Raw genomic sequence first — 22760 nt, 5'->3', positions numbered from 1 at the left:
TATTGACCAACTGAATACTACTCAACTTGAAATATTGTAACAATTGATGTGGTAGTAGAGTGATTTTAAAGTATGTTTGTAATGCAGGCCTTTTTTGTTTGTTGCCTATACAGAAATGTAATAAATGGCAATATATGTATATAACATGTATGTGTTATATGACCATATATGTTGTAAACATATTTGGTTTGATCAACACATATATACATATATGTACATATATGTCAAAATATACAAGAATTGACTATTTTTGTATCAGAGTGAAATATGTAATTAACATAATGTATTTCAAAGAACAGTACAGGTCAAAAGATCTTTGGTTCCAACCGCCGTGTCTTTGTGCGACGCAGAAAATGTGAATGGATGGATTCTACATGCCTGGTTCCCACCGTGAAGCATGGAGGAGGAGGTGTGATGGTGTGGGGGTGCTTTGCTGGTGACAGTGTTGGGGATTTATTCAAAATCCTGCAGTGACATGCCATCCCATCCGGTTTGCGTTTAGTTGGACCATCATTTATTTTTCAACAGGACAATGACCCCAAACACACCTCCAGGCTGTGTAAGGGCTATTTCACCAAGAAGGAGAGTGATGGAGTGCTGCGCCAGATGATCTGGCCTCCACAGTCACCGAACCTGAACCCAATCGAGATGGTTTGGGGTGAGCTGGAGAGTGAAGGCAAAAGGGCCAAAAAGTGCTAAGCATCTCTTTGAACTCCTTTAAGACTGTTGTAAAACCATTTCAGGTGACTACCTCTTGAAGCTCATCAAGAGAATGCCAAGAGTGTTGAAAGCAGTAATCAGAGCAAAGGGTGGCTACTTTGAAGAAACTAGAATATAAGACGTTTTCAGTTATTTCACACTTTTTTGTTAAGTACATAATTCCATGTGTTCATTCATAGTTTTGATGCCTTCAGTGAGAATCTACAATGTAAATAATCATGAAAATAAAGGAAATGCATTGAATGAGAAGGTGTGTCCAAACTTTTGGCCTGTACTGTATGTATTTTAATGTATATGGCCATATATGGGAAATAGGAGAATGTAAATAAAAATGAGAGGAGTAAAATGGACAAATGAAGTAACAGAAGAAATAGATAAATGAGGAGGGAAAGAGAGGGGGGCAGAAATTGTACACTTGCGTGTAATAACCATCACGGGAGGGAGGGGATGAAGTACAACAAACAATGGGGCACATTTAACACTAACATTTAAATAATTTAGAGGTACTCTTATCCAGACTGAATTACATTAATTAGTGCATATATTTTCATATTTTAAGAAGAAAACAATCACGCCTACAATCCTGGCGTACTCTATCGACTGAGCTGCAGATGTTTAAGCTACTATCGTGTCCACACCTGAAGACACACTGCAATCACGACTCTCAAAGCCGGTGAGGACCAGACCCGTCGGAAGCCTGCCTTCCAGGTAGAAATATCACATCGCATATTCACGACCACTCTTCATTGTGCCAAGATGGCACAGAGCCAACAGGGTGCCATACCTGCTTCCATTTCTGAGCGTATGGTTATTACAGTCATAACCTTCTGTAGTTCAAGTCCAACACACTGAGGACATACATAGTATTCCACCCTCTGAATGCCTTGTAGATTGGCCATGGCAACACTATGCCAAAATCTAGTGATATGCCCACTGCTTAGCCAGTGTTCTACCCCAAGCTTACCTGGCAAAGCAGACAAAGAGCATAATCTGAACCCTAATGCCTGGTCCAGGTACAGGGCATGCAACCTTTGTTGCTCATAGGTACTGAAAAGGGAAACCAAATCCAAGTACCACATGAAAAAAAATAAACTTTCTAAAGTCAGGTTTTGAAACATTCTAAAAGCAGTACACGCTGTTCAAAGCGTAATGGGACAATTCCTTTGCCTTTGCAGCAAGTCTGAAATACACGCAGAGCACCGCTTTGTTCAGTATGGACTTGCTGACCGACTAGGTGCAATGGCCAAACTCATTGGTTCCAACATCAGACCCATGGATGCCACACCTACCTATTCACCAGGGACAAGGATGATATCAGTAAACTATGTTCTGATCGAAGTCAGGACCATGTCCACCAGAGGCGATTGTCCATAACCCACGGGGAGCTCAGACCTCAGATTGAGAAATGTGAATCGTCTCACGATGCGTGATGGTTCAAGTCAAGCTTGCTGAACAGCTGCCCCTGGACATCTGCATTTAGTTTGCAATAGCATACGTAGGCTATCCATAGCAGTCACTGATGCTGGATTTAGGGACTAGGTGATCTTCAGCCTGTGAGCAAGACTACAATAACACAAACAGCCCTGTAGGAAGCTGTCCGCTTGGCGATGACATCAGGGGGTTTGTGTGTTTGTTTTCATCTTTTCTGCCATAAGAGAGGAGAAAAAAGCTGGAGGTCCTGGGGGTAACAGAGAGGGTCAAGGCATGCAGCTGTTCAAGATAACCGTTAGACATCAATCAGTCCGTGTCCTTGGTATTTAGCCCACCCATTACCAAAAGGAACATGGAACAGAGCATAGACAGTCCTCTATGATTGGACAAGTCTGCGTGACGAGTGTGTGTCTGAAAGATTGTGTCCAAAAGCTGAGTGTGTCTGAGAAGTTATGCACTGTCTGTGTGTGTGTGCGTTTCTGTGAGAGGGTTTAAACAGCGGGTGGATAATGAGTGACAGGCCACATGCCAGCAGCCCAAAAAGGTCACTGTGAGTAAACATATAAATCACGTGCACCCTGGTGTGCCGTACAAACTCACATGCTGACACACATAATGTCCACACACACACACACACACACACACACACACACTCCTTCCAACGAATCAAGTACACCAATATGTGCAAATATATTCATACATGCACACAGGATACATATCATAGACTAACTCATGCTGTGTTGCATTCATATTCACTTTCATCAGCCCATTGCTCTCCTTTTGTATTTTTATTTATGAGCTGTACATTCAGGTACCCACTTAAAGCCTCAGTGAAGCCGTTTTAACTTGAATATCAAATCATTTTAAGGTAAAAAATAAAGTACTTTCGTATGGTTTTCTTCCAGACAAAAAACTGGAAAAAACAGAAAACAAAAATAGAGTTTTAAGTATTGTCCATTTCTTAAGCAATTATTTTGCGAGGACTGTCTGGGTATGCTCTAAGAAAGAGGGGCAACACTTGTTTACAGAGAGGTTGGGAACTCCTTTGTTTGGTCAGTTCCATCCCACCTATACAGGCTTATGTTCCAGGATTTATTGTCTATATTGTTATTTGGACCTCATAGTGTGGAAATACCATCAAGAAAACTGTGGAATCACATTTTTGACTGCACTGGGCTGGCAAGCACAGACAATTAAATAATAATTATAGACTTTTAAATATCGGCCAGCATGTCCTACATTTTTTTTTTAACCAACTGGGAGGCAGCAAGGTCAGAACATTTGGTTAGGAATATTATATCTCTGGTTCCTTCATCCAAACAATCTGCACTCCATGTGCAGCGATGTATTAGTTTGACTTATTGTTTATAGGCTGACCACGAAGGTCAGATGAACAACATTCCAAACAAAGAAGCCAGCTTCCATTGGATCTGATGTGTTTAAAATGTGGATGGAGAAAGTAAATAGCTCCTGTACGTAACAGATTCTGTGAGTTGCTCTTGTGCAACATGTGGCACAAATGCATCAGCATGGGGCCAATGCAACAGGGAGAACCACCTGGCCCAGGGATAATGTCCAGGCCCAGGGAGAACCTCCTGGCCCCAGGGACGGGGGGGACGGGGGGGGGTAGGGTGGAGCTCTGCTTACTCTGCTGCTACAGGACCTAAGAAAACAAATAGCTCTGACTTCAATGTCACTGACTAATCATGGTGTGCAAACGGACGTGAGGCTGTTTGTGTGTTGTAATGCTGGTGTGTTAAAATAAGTGCACTGCACAAGGTGAGAGAAAGTTTAAACCAGTCTGTTGGGCAATAGTGTATGTTTGTTTTGCAGGCATTCATCGTCTCACTCGTTTTGGGTGAGATCAGGTCCTTAATGGAAAGTGACCATTACACTAAACCCAATGTGGGATGTTACTTGGATGATCACTGGAATAACATGTATTTTGGTTGTCTTTACAAAATACGTTTTTACACTAAAACGATGTCTGCATAGCCACGTTTCTTTCTGCAAAACAGTCCCATCCGTCTTTAAAAATGCTCTCTCTTGAATGCAGAGAGAGTATCACAACTGCCATTCCAGCAGCATCTGAAAATGTGCTTAGTAACAGGGCCGTTATGAAAACAGTATTAATAAATTCACCACCTCCCCAATATTTATCTCTCTCTTCCCTGTGCTCTCTCAGTCTCTGCTCCATCTCTTTTGCTTGTTGCCGGGCTGGCACTGGGAGGCATGCCAAAAAGCCACTCCAGCCACATGCCTCAATTCCATTTCCATACATTACAAATCCACTTGCACAGAAGGGATTAACAAGTTCAAATGAAACAAAACAAGCTGGGAGATACAGTTCATGTAAGCTCACTATAGGACATCATGCAAATCACAGGGGCGCTGGAGAAGTCTATCCGCTTCTTATCGCACTGCATGCTTTACCAGGACGCTTTCACCGGCACTCGTCCTTGAGATGAACACAATCATCAGCCAACAAGCACAACTGAGGTCACAGGTGCCTGATCTACCACAAGGAGTTGCTAGTGTGTGACGAAACAAGGCAGCCGTGTCGAACATCCACCTGTCTACCTGGTCAGCACAGAAACATTTGCAGTACTCTATACTGGAGCCCAAGCAATATCTTTATCTCACACCCAGCATTTGAACACCTGGCCACAATGATACAGCTGTATGGCAGGGCACTGATTTAGACCACTGCACCCCTCCGCATCAACAGTTTTTAACTGACAGCCACTCAATTAGTCCATGTTAGTTGTAATGTTTTTGATGAGAGTTTCTCTATCTTTAGTAACCAGCTATCTCAAATTCTAGTAATCATGGACCTCCCATTGGTTATGTTAGTCACACTCAGATGTCAACAGAAAAACTGCAGAGATATTTCATTCTGGACTATTTAGGGAAATTCACTTTAGAATCTGAAGAATTCAGAATGCATTCATGCTTGCACCATGTATTTGCCTCCATGTCTAGAACCACATATTAATCATGCCTTTGAACTAATTACGGCCTGCAGGCCAACAAGGAACCCTCTGAAAAAAGGATGCATAACTTTGAAGTCAGTAAAAGAAGGTGTTAAAAAATAAGTAATTGTTTGTGAACAGTAAGCAGCTAATGTTAGGAGCATGGTGGCAACACAAGTGGTTATTTGATTTGCTAACTCCATAAGCCATGTACTAAAGCAGCACACAAATTAGAATACGGCATTGCATATACTTATACAGTTAGGTCTGGAAATAGTTGGTCACTGACACAATTTTCATAATTCTGGCTCTGTATGCCACTACAATGGATTTGAAATTAAACAAACGAAATGCAATTGAAGTGGAAGACTTTTAGATTTAATTCAAGGGATTGAACCAAATATCATATGAAACGTTTAGGAATTAGTCATTTTCATACACCATCCTCTTCTTTCAGGGGCTGAAATGTAATTGGACAAATTAACACAATCATAAAGAAAATGTTTTAATACTTTGTCAACAATAATTTGCAGGCAATGACTGCTTGAAGTCTGGAACGCATGGACATCACCAAACCTTTGCTCCATTGTGATGCTTTGCCAAGACTTTACTGCAGCTCTCTTCAGTTGTTGTTTGTTCGTGGGTCTTCCACAAGTGAAATGCATGCTCGATCGGACTGAGATCAGGTGATTGACTTGGCAATTGCAGAATATTCCACTTCATTGCCTTAAAAAACTCTGTAACACATGTCTGTTAAGTTTTAGCCAAATTCAGTGAAGTTGATTGAATGGCACTTCATTTTACAGATGGACAATACCCCAAAACATAACCCTAACACTTTATTTGAAGGGTTGTGCATAAGAGTGACATGACATTGTCATGATACTGTCATAGCCATGACATGACACGTAAGAATCATTATGAAAGTTTATGAATGTTGTCATTAGGTGTCATTCGGTTGGTTAGGTCATTTTTTATGCAAGGTTGACATTGTTTGGGATGTCTTTGTTATGACAACTTGACATTAACTGAGTCAACACAACCTGTCAATGTCTTTGTTATGACAATTTGACATTAACTAAGACAAAATATCCTGTCAATGTCTTTGTTATGACAACTTGACATTAACCACGACAAAATTAGATTAGATTCAACTTTATTGTAATTGAACAAGTACAGTACAATGAAATTGAAGGAGTAGGGTAGCATGTGCATCTGAAATGCAGGGATGGCAGCAATTAGGTTCCTGAGGTAGATATGTACCTGTAACAACTGAAAACTTTAGACTTCGCAAGGCAGTGTCCTGTAGAACAAAGCGTGGATATGGTTAGTGAGGGGTCATGGAATTCAGCAGCGTTACAGCAGATGGAAAAAAAGTGTTCCTGAGCCTGCTGGTGCGGGAATGAAGAGACCTGTACCACCTGCCTGGCATGGATGTGAAGGGTCCCTGATGATGCTGCACACCCAAATTCAGTATCTCAGAAAATTTGAATATTACTTAAGACCAATACAAAAAAAATTTTTTTTTGAAATGTTGGCCAACGTATGAACATGAAAAGTATAAGCATGTACAGCACTCAATACTTAGTTGGGGCTCCTTTTGTCTGAATTACTGCAGCAATGCGTGCAGCAATGCAGTCCACTCTTTGTTAATCTCCCCCACATTTTTTAATGGGTTTTGTTTCACAATCCTCTCCAGGGTGCGGTTATCCCCATTGCTTGTACACTTTTTTCTACCACATCTTTTCCTTCCCTTCGCCTCTCTATTAATGTGCTTGGACTCAGAGCTCTGTGAACAGCCAGCCTCTTTAGCTATGACCTTTTGTGTCTTGCCCTCCTTGTCAATGGTCGTCTTTTTCTGTCAAGTCAGCAGTCTTCCCCATGATTGTGTTGCCTACAGAACTAGACTGAGAGACCATATAAAGGCCTTTGCAGGTGTTTTGGGTTAATTAGCTGATTAGAGTGTGGCACCAGGTGTCTTCAAAATGTAACCTTTTCACAATATTCAAATTTTCTGAGATGCTGAATTTGGGTTTTTCATTAGTTATCAGTTATAATCATCAATATTAAAAGAAATAAACACTTGAAATATATCAGTATGTGTGGAATGAATGTATACATTATACAAGTTTCACTATTTTTATGGAATTACTGAAATAAATCAACTTTTTGATGATATTAAAATTTTATGACCAGCTCCTGTAGTTTCTTCAAGTTTGATAATCAGGACTGCTATGACATGTTTATGACAGGTAATATTTCTGACTAACTGCACCACCTGTATTTAGTTTTATGTGTTAGCATTAAATACAACTGTCATATATGGTTGGTCATTGCTTGTCATGAGACCATTATAATTGTGTCATTAATATTTTTCTTGACCTCAAGCACAGTGGTACAATTTGGACTTGTCATAAAGTTGTCATGACGTGTTGTAACACTGTCAAATGCATTCATAACAGTGTCATTAATATTTTTCTTGACCTCAAGTACAGTGGTACAAATAAAGACGTTTATCAAATACTGTGAAAAATATTTAATTAAGTCTGTCAAATGCTTTTAAATACCTTAACAAAAGCAATAAATGTCCTTTATTGTTTTAGTACAACAAAAAAAAAAATGCTTTCAACAATCCTACTTTGGTAACACTTTCCGATAAGGGTACATGAACAACCATTGATGAACAAGACATGAACTAACAGTTAACAATGATAACCCTTACTGTATTAATAGTTTACAAATGCATTAATAAACAGAGTGTAGTGTAATTTGTTCATGTTGACACAGGACATAAACTCATGTCGTTTTTTGCAAGAACACAGTTAGTACTGTAATTTGTTAAGGTTGATACAGAACATCCATTCTTGTACAGTACCTAGTTCTTTGCATGAACAATAGCCTAAGTAATATAAACTATTCATAATATAATATTATTGAAAACATTATTAAAAAGTATGCTAGATAGTGATAGTTTAACAAATTACCTTCATGTTAACACAAATAGAACATGACTGAGCAAGTTACAAAAGTGCTACCCGGAACTGACAAACACATGACTGGAGTTAGCATACAGCCTACTGGAGCCAGCTAAAAACCAACCGAAGCCAGCTAACAACAAGGAACAAGAAACTAGCTTATCGCTAACACTAACTGTGCAACGATTGCAAAGTTCCTAATCAATACAGAATTCAATTATATTAATCCTAGGGATATTGTCAGGAGTGTTGTTTTCGAAAAAAACTATTCAGTACAGTACAGTAACAAATTAGTTTTTTCCAAAGGAGTGCACCACCGTCATGGATTTTTACATATACATGGGTCTCAGTCATAGTTATACAATTACCACACTTTTCTAACCCTTTACAAACACTTTAATAGGCAAGTTATCAAACTGTATCAAAAGGTCCAGGGTAATTTTGTACTTTACCAACCAGGAACTGTACCAACTGTAATCATATTAACAAATTGGATTATGTATATTTTCTCTGGGAAAATTTACATTACTTAGCCTATTGTTCATGCAAACCACTAGATACATGAATGGATGTCCTGCATCAACATTAACAAAAGTACAGTACAAAATATGTTCCTGCAAAAAACTTTGATATTAACTTGACTTGTTTCTTCACATCATGAAAAAGTCTGCCCAAGATACCATTATAATGGCGTATGGCTAACCAGTGGTGCCACTATCATTTTGAGGTGAATCTTCAGAGTGCAATTACCTTTATGACTCCATATTTCCAATTTGTATTTCTGCCATGCATGCTCAATATGCTGAGTATGAGCACCAATCTCAGGATCAGCAAAGTTCCTTTTATGGCAGACAGAATACTGGATACAAAGTTTCTTCAAGTTTGATAATTAGGCCCATGTTTATGACAGGTTATGTTGTCTCAGTAAAAATCAAGTTGTCATAACAAATACATTGACAGGATATTTTGTCTCAGTTAATGTCAAGTTGTCATAACAAAGAAATTGGCAGGTTATGCTGTCTCAGTTAATGTCAAGTTGTCATAACAAAGACATCCCAAACAATGTCAACCTTGCATAAAAAATGACATAATCAACTGAATGACACCTAATGACAACATTCATAAACGTTCATAATAATTCTTACGTGTCACGGTTATGACAGTATCGTGACAATGTCATGTCACTCTTATGCACACCACTTCAAATAAAGTGTAAAATGAAACGCCATTCAATCAACTTTACTGAATTTGGCTAAAACTTAACAGACAATATATCCCTATACACTTCAGAATTCATCCAGCTGCTTCTGTCTTCTGTCACATCATTAATAAACACTAGGGACCCAGTGCCATTGGAAGCCATGCATGCCCATGCCATCACACTGCCTCCACCGTGTTTTACAGATTATGTGGTATGCTTCGGATCATGAGCCCTTCCAAGCTTTCTTCCAATCATTCTAGTACTGGTTGATCTTAGTTTCATCTGTGCAAAGAATTCTGTTCCAGAACTGGGCTGACTATTTTAGATGTTTTTTGACAAAGTCTAATATGGTCTTTCTATTCTTGAGGCTTGTGAATGGTTTGCACCTTGTGGTGAACCCTCTGTATTTGCTCTTGTGAAGTCTTCTCTTTATGGTGGACTTGGATAATGAAATGCCTACCTCCTGGAGAGTGTTCTTCACTGGATGTTGTGAAGGGGTTTTTCTTTACCATGGAAAGGATCCTACAATCATCCACCACTGTTGTCTTCTGTGGACGTCCAGGACTTTTTGTGTTGTAGAGCTCACAGTGCGTTTTTCCCCCAAAATATTTCCCCCCAGAATTTACCAAACTGTGGAATTTGCCTCTCCTAATGTTCCTGCTATCTCTCTGCTAGATTTTCTTTTGCAGCCTAAGGATGGCCTGTTTCACTTGCATTGAGAGCTCCTTTGACCGCATGTTGTGGGTTTACCGCAACAGCTTCCAAATCTGAATGCCACATCTGGAATCAACTCCAGACCTAGATAAAGAAATAATGAAGGAATAGCCCACACCTGTCCATGAAACAACTGTTGAGTCAATTGTCCAATTACTTTTGGTCCCTTGAAAATGCGGGGGCGACATAATAAAGATCTGTAATTCCTAAACCCTTCCTCGATTTTGGATGTGAATACCCTGAAATTAAAGCTGAGAGACTGGACTTTATTAACCCCATTTTCAACTGTAACTTGAATATATTTTGGTAAACAGCCAAAATAACAAAACTTGTGTCAGTGGCCAATTATTTCTGGACCCAACTGTAGATGCTTTGTCACATATCTATGGAATGCATATGGAGGCATTATGAAGAACTTTATAAAGCATTGAAGCTAATTTAAATCTCTTATAGGATGAACAGAAATCACTAAAAACAAATGTTAGCATTGACTGGGCCTGGATACTTAATAGAAGTAGCCAGGAGTCAAACTGTGATTTGTGAAGTGGGGGAGCCCTATTTTTTATTTTTCAGTTGTATCTAAAATGTTAAATCACCGGCCAGTGGAGGTATAGAAGCTCTGCTCCCCTTAGGACTCATTTCAACCACATGTACAGGAGCTCAGCTCCTGCTGGCTGCCCCCCAATTTAACCCCTGGGAGCAGCTGAAATGTAGATTTCTATCAAGTGCATCAACATGGCTGATTCCTAAAGGTTTGCAAATACAAAGCATTCCGTGATAACTGGACAGACAACTGATCAGGCCTTCAGGGTTAGAGGTCTGATATCTTTTGGAATATCTTATGAAAGAGGACACCAAAACACAATGACAGTCATTGTGCCACAAGGCTTGGACTACCAGGCTTGTTGAAGCTCCTCTCCTCTACCAGTCTTGAGGTCCCATCAAGGAGCAGCATCCTATCAGACACCTGTCACTTCCTGTGAGTAGCCGTGGGCCAAATGTCACCCACCGAATGCTCATGAATAAATGTCAGTGCTCCTTAACCTTTAGTCACCTGTCATTCAAATAAAAAAACAATGTCATGGGGCATGAGAGCGAAGATCTTTGTTTCTACTGCAGATAGTGAGAGAACAGCTAAGGAGGTAATTTACCTAACAATACAAATCAGTACATTTCCTGTCAATTTACTGAATGTTCTATCATTGGGGGAAAAAAGATATTCACCAACCTTCTGACTTATAAATGGTCCGTTACTGAAATAAGGAAATCATCTAACGTGTTATAGTTATATATTCTAATCACAGAAAATCAGAGATAACGTACAATCACATTTCATAACCCATTTAAAACAATTACCTGTACGACAGATAGTAGACAGTATGTGCCTAAATCTATGAGATCATATAGCTTCATCACATCAATCAGTCTACATAATCATGACAAAGTACTATAAAGTATTTAGTTCCCATTTCCTAAGCACACAGTGTGCCGTCAGATGAATAACTGTCTAGTATCTTTCCCCACTGTCTATCCAGTAAAGCGTAACACTACAAAAAAACACATAGTGGCTGTATAGAAGAGCAAAAAAACACTCTTCAGATGCCTGTTTTCTCTCTACTCTCCCAGGTGGTTTTATCCTTTCCCATATAAAGCTGCCAGCATTACCTGTTAACAGAAGCAGGTATGGAGGGTTAGGGTTGGCCTGTAGCCTCTGGAAACTCCCAACCATCTATCATGTTTGCCTCACATGTCCCTTCTGGGCGTGCACTCTCCAGGGGGTCCTGAAAGCCTATGGCCGCCGTGCCCTTGACTGGGGCTAGTGAGTCACGTACAGGACCGTAGCACCACAAAATCCAGCTAAACATCCAGCTCAACACCCACTGCATCTTTACGTGTTCATCTATGACTTTCTGTTTCACTGGGATATAAATATGAGGCCACACACATGCCAAACTCCCTTAGTTTTCTATCAATGTGGGGAAGGTCAGAGAACACACAAAGGAAATAAGACAAAAGGTTGGTGAACTCCTTAAACTAAACAATGTTTCTAGAAATAATTACTAAACACCTAAAATACCCCTATTTTAATAAATATTTCCAAATAAAATAATTAGCTAAAAAATTAAATCAACTAAAGCTTTAATGAGCCTGTCTGGAAGAGAATCCACATGTATATTGGCCCCATGTACAGTGAGGAAGGAGCATGGTTCAAAACATTAATATGTCACTCAGATATCAAATTATTTGTACACATTTTCAATTTTTGCATATTTACACAAAGTGATGGAAAAGTGAAACAGCATCTCCAATTTAGACTAGTTAAGGTGGAAAATATATTTCTATGAAAATACGAGGGAAAAAAACTATAAAATTATTCAACAGTTTTTCAATTGTAGAATCATGCAACAATCGTAAATATGCTGCAGTAATTCATGTAATTTGAAAATATCAGTGCATTTTTAATAATAATAATAATTCAAAGCACCGTTGCTTTTCAAATGAGACATAAGTAAAACTGTGGTAGAACTACTACAAGTCTGAGATTAGTGGAGGCTGACACTCCGATGGAAGACCTGCCATTCTTTGCATTTTTAAAGACGGATGGGACTGTTTGGCACAAAGAACCGTGGCTAAGCATCGTTTTAGTGTAAAAACGTATTTTGTAAAGACAACCATAATCCATGTTATTCCGGTGATCATCCAAGTAACATCCCACATTGGGTTTAGTGTAATGGTCACTTTCCATTAAGGACCTGATCTCACCCAAAACGAGTGAGACGATAAATGCCTCCAAAACAAACATACACTATTGCCCAACAGACTGGTTGATTTGTTCATTTTACATTCATGGGTTCCAAAAAACGATGTGAGGAATAGACAGCTCCCAGATCTACATAATGGTACCATCCCAAATCATTCTTAGTCAACCGCCCTCATTAATAACAAACACGTTTTTGTACTGGTGCTGAGAAATACATTTAACAGATTCAAAAAAATGGTGGCAACCATCCGGGATCTCTCTTACTATGGGTCCAGGCAAAGATTACTGAAACAGAGCCTGAAAATATAAGATACCGGAAGAGTGAGGATGTGTGAGAGTAGAAAGCAGAGAATACATTTCTCCAGAAAAAAAGGAGCACAGTAAATGAGAAAGCGAAAGGTTGTACTAACAATGAAAACCAACTCGGATTCCCTGACAGCATGGCAGGGGGTGTCTACCAGTGCATTAACTTGGGGGAGTTTTATGGTGGAGACATCAGCCATCAGCCCCAAACTCCTCCAGCAAGATACTACAGGTTCAGGCTTATGCACTAGCTAATGGTCCATGGTGATTCTCTGCCACTGCGACAAGGGCTCTATTTGTGACTACCTGTTTCTTCATGAGCTGAGACAAATAAAAACAAAGTAGAGTTTGGGTAATTCATAAACAGATGAGGCCACCTCAATAAAACCACTCCATGGAGGACTGTGAGATGCGACAGCACAAAGTCAGGCACGCACACAGCAGCATGTTAGACTCTCCCAGAGAACCAAAGGCCCTTTACAGTACATATGTAACAGTAACTGTCGTGGGAGGTCCACATCAACACCACAGTGACACACAACAGAACGGCGATTCCTAGATCTAACTTCTCCTTAGAGGCTCTGAAACACAGAACCGGGCCACCAAGCTAATCATTAAAACAATGAAACACAGAACCGGGCCACCAGGCTAATCATAAAAACAATGAAACACAGAACCGGGCCACCAGGCTAATCATAAAAACAATGAAACTATTAGGAGATGCTGCCCTGTGGTCACCCCATTGTGTCCCATTCCCAAGACAATGGTGACACAATGGATTCACAATTGGGACAGCTGCCAACATTGCACATCAGTGTTCGACAACTCGGGCTATGCTGAGGTCAGACAATCGGTAATTAGTGTTTTCAGGTAATTTCACTGTATTCAATTGATTAGCCACTGTGTTGGACATAATGGGGGGAAATTATCAATTTCAGTGTCCGTGGCTAATGTCAAACTGCTTTCATTAGATTCATCTGTTAACCAAGACTTAATGAAGATTACACATAATCACTTCTGTCATTTTACGTTGGGGAAATCCTGGGCTATCTGGAGAGGTGGAGAAGGGGTGGTGTGTAAAAATGAATCACCACTCAGTTGCACTGCAAATGAGACCATCAGAAATCACAAGCCAGGGTTTCTTGCAGGCATCACCTGCCTTTGGGAAGTTGCTGTTGCATTTAGGCAAATGTGAGTGTTTAATATAGTAGCACTCAAGTAGTGAGATGATACGGTTTATTCAATTCTCAGACCAATTCTATAACTACTTGTCGATTAATAATACTTGCTTGCACATTCTGATGTGTCGTTTTTCATTCTTGGAGTAAGATATTATATGATACACTTCGTTCATTAATTGACATTCGGTGTGGTAAAGATAAATATATTATATTATATGTCATTACGCTACCCAGCTGGATCACCGTCTCTCATTCTTTCATTTATACTATGAAGTGGGAAGCTGTGTAGTTGGCTAACGTTAGCTGGGAAAGGAGAAGGCCTTGTATCAACTTCTAGTGGGAAATGTAAATGAATACATTGTTAGTGTTGTAGTGAATTATAAACTAGTGGTTTGTTATATTCCCACAAATGTAGTTCTAACTATGTGAGATTCTTCCTAAGTAAGAATCTCAGGAACAGTGTATATCTCAGTGTATTTTCAGTTACAACTTAGAATGGAGTCAACAGGATCAGACGGTAAATCTGACTGTGGTAGAAAGAACATCAACAATAATGTCATTTTTACACAGAAAATCATTGAGTTATTACCTGAAGACCTGCTGTTGTCCAGAATTTCCTAAAAATGTCTGATGCATTTCAAACCGTACATCCTACAGATTTAAATATCACCACAAAACATAAGTACATAAAAAGGGATGGATGGCCTTATTACAAATCTGTCATGGTTTTCATAGCTCCAATTAAAAGTGTTATTGAAAATGATTCAAGGGACAAAAGCATTTGAAAACCCCTGGCTTAGTGACGCAGATTTGATAATGGGTCCTATGTTGGTCCAACATTCCTCTCAGTGAAGTGGGAACAATTGTAACAACACACCTCTGTTGTCCAATATGTACTGGACACCACACTGAGCAGTGGCAGCCTGCCCAGTAGGGTGCTGAGAGCAGTGCCCCACTTGTGATTGGTCCAAAAATTATAATATTAGTATTATTTGTAGGTTGATAAAAATGTATTATGTAATTTATGGATCATGTGAAACATTCTCATAACGTGTGGCAAATGTGTGCACATTTTTCCTGTTTGGTTTGAAACCAGCTTTTCAGTTACCTGCTGTCAGCCGCAGCTCTGGGCATTTGGCTGGATGTCCAGCAACTGGACTGCTTAGCAATTGCTTGCTATGGGGAGGGATTTACAAATGAGAGTGTAGGGATTTCATCATATTACATTTCATAGCACAATGTTAATGGACTACTTCAGGGTGTTGAAATGAACATCCTGGTCTCGATACTGTATCAGGTACTCCACAGATGGCTAAAAAGAAAATGTACCTAAACATACTGTTAGTCAGTCATTTTCATGTTGACTGCCACATAAAGGCAGACCTTCCAAGAAGAGAAACCAAAAGCTTCAGCATAAAGGAGAGTTGGCTGAGGGAAGCAACAAAATACTTGTAACTTCTTGTGGACCGTATAAAATAACATGGCTGTGTAAATTCCCAGTTCACAATATGGTTTCCTCACCCATCTATTATTTCATCTAGTAGACAAGGTCACGCATGGTGGATGAAAACAGGAATGAGAGTTCCTTTTCAATCTCTGATAATGCACACATAAGTTAGTCTTATGTTGGAAAATCTATATACCGCTGCTTCGCGGAGGCTGTCAGGATGATATTTGTAAACACAACCTGATAGTTGACCGGAATCTAGAAATTCCTCAGTGCCGATTGACTGAGTCCAACTTGGATGAGGAATTGTCAAAGGCTCAGTTACTAGTGGATGCAAGTCTGTTGAAATAATGAGAAACATTCTGCCACCAGATTGACACGCCCCTGCTAATCAGTCAGTCAGGGGCACCTGCTGTCTCTGAGGCTCAAGCTGCACTGATGGTTATTCCAAGTCTTTCTGATGAGCCGGCACTTGTTCATCTGCATCCCAAACAACTATAAGTTTAAATGCTTAAAAGTATCACCTGAATTATGAAAAAAGTGTACATCTACAGTGTAAAGGCAGAAATGTAGGCAAAAATGATGTTCAAGCGAGACATGCGCGTTCATGTAGGTTACTTACAATCTGTCCAAATGAATTTAGATAAACAGCATTTAGTTTTACTGGATGTAAACCAAAAGGAACAATGTACATGGAACACAAAAATGGGCTCCTCTCAGTGCAGTGCGCATACCCAATTTCTCTTCATTTGTTTGTTTGAAACCAAATGAACAGCTCCTTTCATCAATGAGATTCGATTCCCGGTGCTTACCAAACAAAGCAATAACAAACAATTACTATCAAGCTGGCTTGGTGGAGGAGAAACACAGTTGTGTTGGCTTGGAGATACGGCGACAAACCAAACAGCTATAGGACTTTATTGAGTAGCTCCTTACACTCAGATCTGTTTATGGGTTGAAAACGGATGCTTTCCAGCGCCATATGGGTTTGACTGACATTCTTTCTGTACTTTAGCAACATTGCGCGACAAGAATGTACCACGCCTCCCACATATTATGCAACATTGACGGATATTTTCTTTTGACATTAAGAGAAATCTTGTACTGCAGACAGAGGACTTTATTTGGGGAGGAGATTATGTGGATTTAAATGAATACTGCACTGATGTCATATAAGAGAGCCAAATACACCATCAGTCCAACTGGGCCCTTCACATATCCACTGAACAAAACTCATGTTACATACAGTGATAACATTTATGATCTCTATGTTTGATGAACAATTATTTGACACCCCATGATACTCTGCGAGCGTCTGAACAGAATAATACTATTTTGTCCATTGTGAAGAAAACATGGTGAAGACCTCCTTCATATGTACACTAAAATGTTCCTCTAAATGGCTTTTGAAGGCACAACACTGTAAGATGGTATTTTATACCTAAGCCAGTCATGTAGGGAACAAAGCTTTCAAATGAATCCCACATGACCCAAATTGTGACATCCATTATAATGGACTGTTTAGGGATTGCACAAAAACTGTGTGATGGCGGGAATGCTGGTGGTGTTCTAACAAAATAAATACTAGTGCGCTTGCTCAAATTCCTCAACAGCACAGCTTTGGGAGTGGAACAATTCCATGTTTATATGAAGACTCTGAGACATAGATATTACTGAAATGACTCGGTCCACTTTGGAGAGGTGTGTGGTCACATGGAAACACCTGTTACTCCTCTTAGGCAAACACTTTTGCACCTACATCAGGAACATTGTTATCTTGTTGTCGGACCGCCTTTTGCAGAGCGAATGTCTCTTACTGAGTGAGTGAGTGGCCGGCTGCCCCTTGTTATATAGCGTACTGGTTAGAGACGCGGCCTTCCACGCAAGCGGCTGGTGTTCGAGTCTCACTGCAGACATAACAAATTACGCATTAGGATTTGTTCAGGATAGACAAACAAACCTTCTGTAGCTATGTTATAGTCAGCTTACAGGGAGGAGGTCAAGCGCCTGGCGGCATGGTGCACTGACAACAACCTGGCCCTAAACGCAAAGAAAACCAAGGAGCTGTGGATTACAGGAAGTCTAAATGCACGCCCTAGTTCTCATCGATGGCACTGAGGAGGAGCATGTGTCCTGCTTCAAATTCCTGGGTGTCCACATATTTGAGGACCTCTCCAAGACACTCAACACCTCAGCCCTGGTCAAACTAACTGAGCCACAGTGTGGTTCAGCGGCTGCTCCGTAGCCGACCAGGAGGCCCTGCATCGGGTGGTGAAAACCGGCCAGCACATCACTGGTGCCCAGCTTCCTGCCATCGTGGACCTACCGCGCAAGCGATGTCTGGACAGGCCACGCAGGATCACCAGGGACCCTTCACATCCATGCCACAAACTGCCCTCCTATCATCAGACAGGTGGTACAGGTCTCTTTGTTCTTGCACCTGCAGGCTCAAGAACAGTTTCTTTCCATCTTTTGTAACCTTGCTTTACTCTGTGACCCATCACTAATCATACCACACCCGCCTCTCAGGGACCTTGTTGCACTACTCCATTTAACTACTCTGACACTGCCTTGCTAGGTCTGATAAGGAAGTTTTCAGTTGTTACAGGTATGTGTCTACCTCGGGAACCTCACTGCTGCTAAGCCTGCATTTCATTTGCACATGCCCCTTGCACATTCAATGCATTTCAGTTGCACATGCCCCTTGCACATTCAATTTGTCTCTTTGCACATTTCTAATCGCCATTGTACTTGCATTTTTACAGTTATTACAAATACATGTCTACCTCAGGGACCTCATTGCTGCTATCTCTGTATCCCGGTTGCACATGCTACGTACTCCTTCAATTTGCCTTGATTAAAATTGCTATTTGTACCCACACAACTATTATCCCACTTGTAACATACACTATACTTAATTTGCCTTAATTGCACATTTAGATTTACCATTTGTACCGCATTTGCCTTCATTGCACATCTAATATACATACACTGAACACGTGTAAATCCTTGTACATTTCCTGCCCTCTTCTAAATGCTAACAGCATTTCTTTGTACGGTACTTGTAGTGTGCAATGACAATAAAGTTGAATCTAATCTAATATACATCCCCTCTGTAATACCATGAATCTCATATATTTAAAAGAGTAATTGTATTACGTGACCCTTTTAAATTGTTATTGTTTTCTAAAGAAACGAACCAGCCATGGGGTGATTGGAGTCATTGTTTTCATTATAGGTAGGCTGTATAGCTATTAGCTAGCCATTTACAGTAATCTTTGTACAAGAGTACACTTTAGTTTCGTTAATATGTTATTTCAGCAAAAATGCGGCTGAGGTAAAAGTCGCTGTTTAAATAGTTAAAGACAGTCTGCCGGACTGCCGGATAGAAAACCGCGGATTTAAACCAGCCAGGGACAACAACATTCATCCTTACTAATCGCAGGTCGGCTGAACTAGGCTTGCCTGGTTCCTTTTCTGGTTGAACAGTTGTCCTCACAGTTCGTGAACTTGTTTTGTTTAAATTCTTGCCATAGCATGCATATGCATGCCAGGAACATTACATGATCGCTGCTTGATTCTTTGGCATCTATCTCCGTAATGAAAATAAACCCTAAACAAACCAAATATATTTTGTTATTGCCATGCACTCATAAAAAGGATCATTTATGAAATCAACTCGTGGCCCAAAACATGGTTTGATGGAAATCAAGGGGTGGGGTTAACATGATGAGGAAAACATGTTGTTTTGGAAATCAACGGTGGGGGTAACATGATGAAGAAAACATGTCTTCAATAGAGATGAAGTACGAAGGCGATGTCACCATAGCAAACAGTGTAAAAAGACTCCATTATAATAGATACAGATGGTTTATGTACCTCAAAAAAATAAGCTTGATCTTTTAGTAATGAGTCTGACGGTTTCATAACATGCACCATGAGGGAATTGTGACACAATACTATCCATTGTTCATAAGGAATCAAAGCATTGTGAAATATTAATGGGGTGTCCTCATTTGCGTGCAAAACAAATCACATGGTGTGGGATCCTTAAAAGACATGATTGAAGGACAGAGATTTTTTATTTATTGCTCCTAACAATAACTGTATCTTACATTACACATTGTATGGGTGAAATATTACTTCTATATAACTCATATCAACCCAATGACTTATTCCTTATAGGTTTTTGTGAGAAATAACCTATTACTAACACATGGTATACAGAATCTAACCTAATGTAATAATTGGTAAGAGGTTTTGGTATCGCCTGGAAGTCAAGCCAGATGCATGATGTAATAGCAGCAATCCTCATATTGGTTCCATAGATGCAAAGCTCTATTCAGAGAGACAGTTTGATTGGGTGTGGAAAGCAGTGTCCTGTTTGAAAACATACCTCTGCTTGGTGTCATTGTCCATATTTGTCAAGGCATTAGCAGAACTCCCAATATCTGCCGATAGCTGTGTTGGAGCAGTCAGCGGTGGTACTTTGATCAGGCCATCAACGTAGCCGTTTCCTGGGAATAAGGCTCACATTTAAATTGCTGATAGTGTGAGAGAAAACAGCTTTCATCACATTGCTGCTACCGCTAGAATTCTATTTTCTGTAATACTTTGTTTCCTAATATCATCAATTTACTGAATCATAGTTCCCTCATCTCAGCGGGAAGGGAATGTGAAAGGAGTGCACAGCTGATTCATGCTCATTCATTTGTTTCCACAATGTAGTTATTGATAAAATCACGGTTGGAGGAAGATGTGAAACATCAGTGAGGGGAGAAATGTTTCCTGTTTGGTGAAGGGCAAATGTTCCGTCGTCACTGGAGATTTAGATGTTATGGAGGCAGTTAAATAACGTTAGATTTTTTGCATTGAGGTCATGTGAAGAAGAGAGAAGGAGTGAAAGATAATATGAAGAGAGAGAATATTGCCATGAAAAGTTACATTAAAAGTGAAAAGTTCACAGATGAATAGAATGTGAGGGCAAAAATATAGGAATAGATGTTGGCATGGAGAAATTATAAGTCTGGGGTGACGAAATTGAGCATTGTACTATAGCTATTAAAAGTGAAAAAATTTGAGAAAACAGTAAAGAAAATGTCAGACAAAGACAAGTTAGTGAAAACAGAGGGACCAACTATGGAGAAGAGAGAGATCCTTTATATCCAAACAAGGATGCCTATTGATTTGGTCTTACACTAATGATTACTCTGGGCAGCTCTAGTTAGAAGAAGTCTTCTATGTTTATGTCTGAAAGATCTGAGAAAGAGAATTTTTAAAAACTCAATTAATTCCAATCACAAAGGAATTTTAAGAGGAAAGTAATTTGTAAAAATCTGAATTCTTATCAATGCACTGCCCCAAGAAATATGTTTAGAACAGATGGAGCTCTGCTTAAAAAAAAAAAATTCTGTCATCATTTTAAATATTTTATCGCTGAACTGTGCCAATCTAGAACAGGGACACTTTTTTCAGCTACTGAGTGAAACACGACTGCCTCCCTTTCCAAAACATATCTATTCTCTTCCCCCATCCCACTTTCTTTGTTTACTTCTATCATTTCCCTCCAGCTCTCTCTCTTCCTCTCACCTTTCTGTCTGATTGTCAGATTTTGCCTCAGTTAGACAAGGCTTTCACTCTGACACAGGTTAAGACCATTACGTACTATGATTTAAGTTCTGTAAGAACGTTATGGAACTTCAATGATAAAAGGCCATTAACATGAACATAGAAATTAAGACATTTATAGAATTTGTCTGTAAGAACTAAATATTCATAAAAGCAGAAACATGTTCTTACAAAGAGACAAATGTATGCAATACACACACAGGTCTACTGTTCACCCAAAAAGATAAAGCATCCCATAGTTTATTTTTTATACAGTCCACTTGACTGCCAGATAACAGGCGCTTCAGAGTGAGTGCTTTCTCCAACCCTTCGGTGAGAACACATCTACCTGTGGTCCATTCCAGACGAGCTCCCCTCTGATCAGAACACGGTAGCATTTACACAGTCTGGGCTCTCTGTCCTCACATGGTACACACTGACTGCTTTTCTGCCTGATGACACCTGTGCATCACCCCATGTGCGGTCTGGTGGACTCTGTCCTGCAACTCATGGGGGGGTACCTCCTACACATGCACCATGTAATCACATACACTCACCTCATGTGTGTAACCACATGTACATCCTCATTCACTCACCATTACACGCTGACTCCCACATTCTCACGTCATATCTGGTTTGCGCTTAGTGGGACAATGACCACAACAGACCTCCAGGTGTTTAAAGCTGTTATCAAGGCAAAGGGTGGCTACTTTGAAGAATCAAAAATATTAATGTATTTTAAAAAACAAATCTTATTCAGTTATTACAGGATTCGATATGTATTATTTCATAGTTTTGATGTCTTCATTATTACTATACAATGTGGAAAATAGTAAAAGTAAAGAAAAACCCTTGAATGAGTAGGTGTGTCCAAACTTTTGACTTGTACTGTATTGGTATTGGCATTGATATTGGTATAGAATGATCGACCGAAAACGGAACCAGCAGGCAGTCCCTCCAGAACCGAGGCCTCCTCAGATTTTTTTTAGAGGGGGGCTATGGGGGTGCCCGAGGGGAGTCTTGACAGCACCCCCTCTACGTCTGGTGCCAGCTCCAAGCCGCCGGTTGTTCCCGGCTGCCCAGGAGTCGCAGCCAGCGCCCCCTGCTGCCTTGGAGTCGCAGCCAGTGCCCCCTACCTGCCTTGGAGTCGCGGCCCGAGCCGCCTGAGCCAGAGGAGGAGTGGCCTAAGCCGCCTGAACCCGAGGAAGAGTGGCCTGCGCTGCCTGAGCTTGCCGGGGTCTGGCCACCGCAACCCTCTACCAGCCCAGCCGCTCTGCCGGCTCTCCCGGCTCCTGACCCTCCACCGGCTCCTGACTTTCCGCCGGCTCCGGTGGGATTGTGCTGGTGGGGGTTCTGCGTTGAGCTGCCCCGCCCCCCCCTCCCTTGGGCCAGGGTTCGTGTTGGGGGGGTTACTGTCACGGTACGGTGAGCAGCAGCGCCACCGTTCC

Source organism: Esox lucius, chromosome 19, assembly GCF_011004845.1.
Source record: "Esox lucius isolate fEsoLuc1 chromosome 19, fEsoLuc1.pri, whole genome shotgun sequence".
Lineage (NCBI taxonomy): Eukaryota > Metazoa > Chordata > Actinopteri > Esociformes > Esocidae > Esox > Esox lucius.
This window is presented reverse-complemented; position numbering follows the sequence as displayed.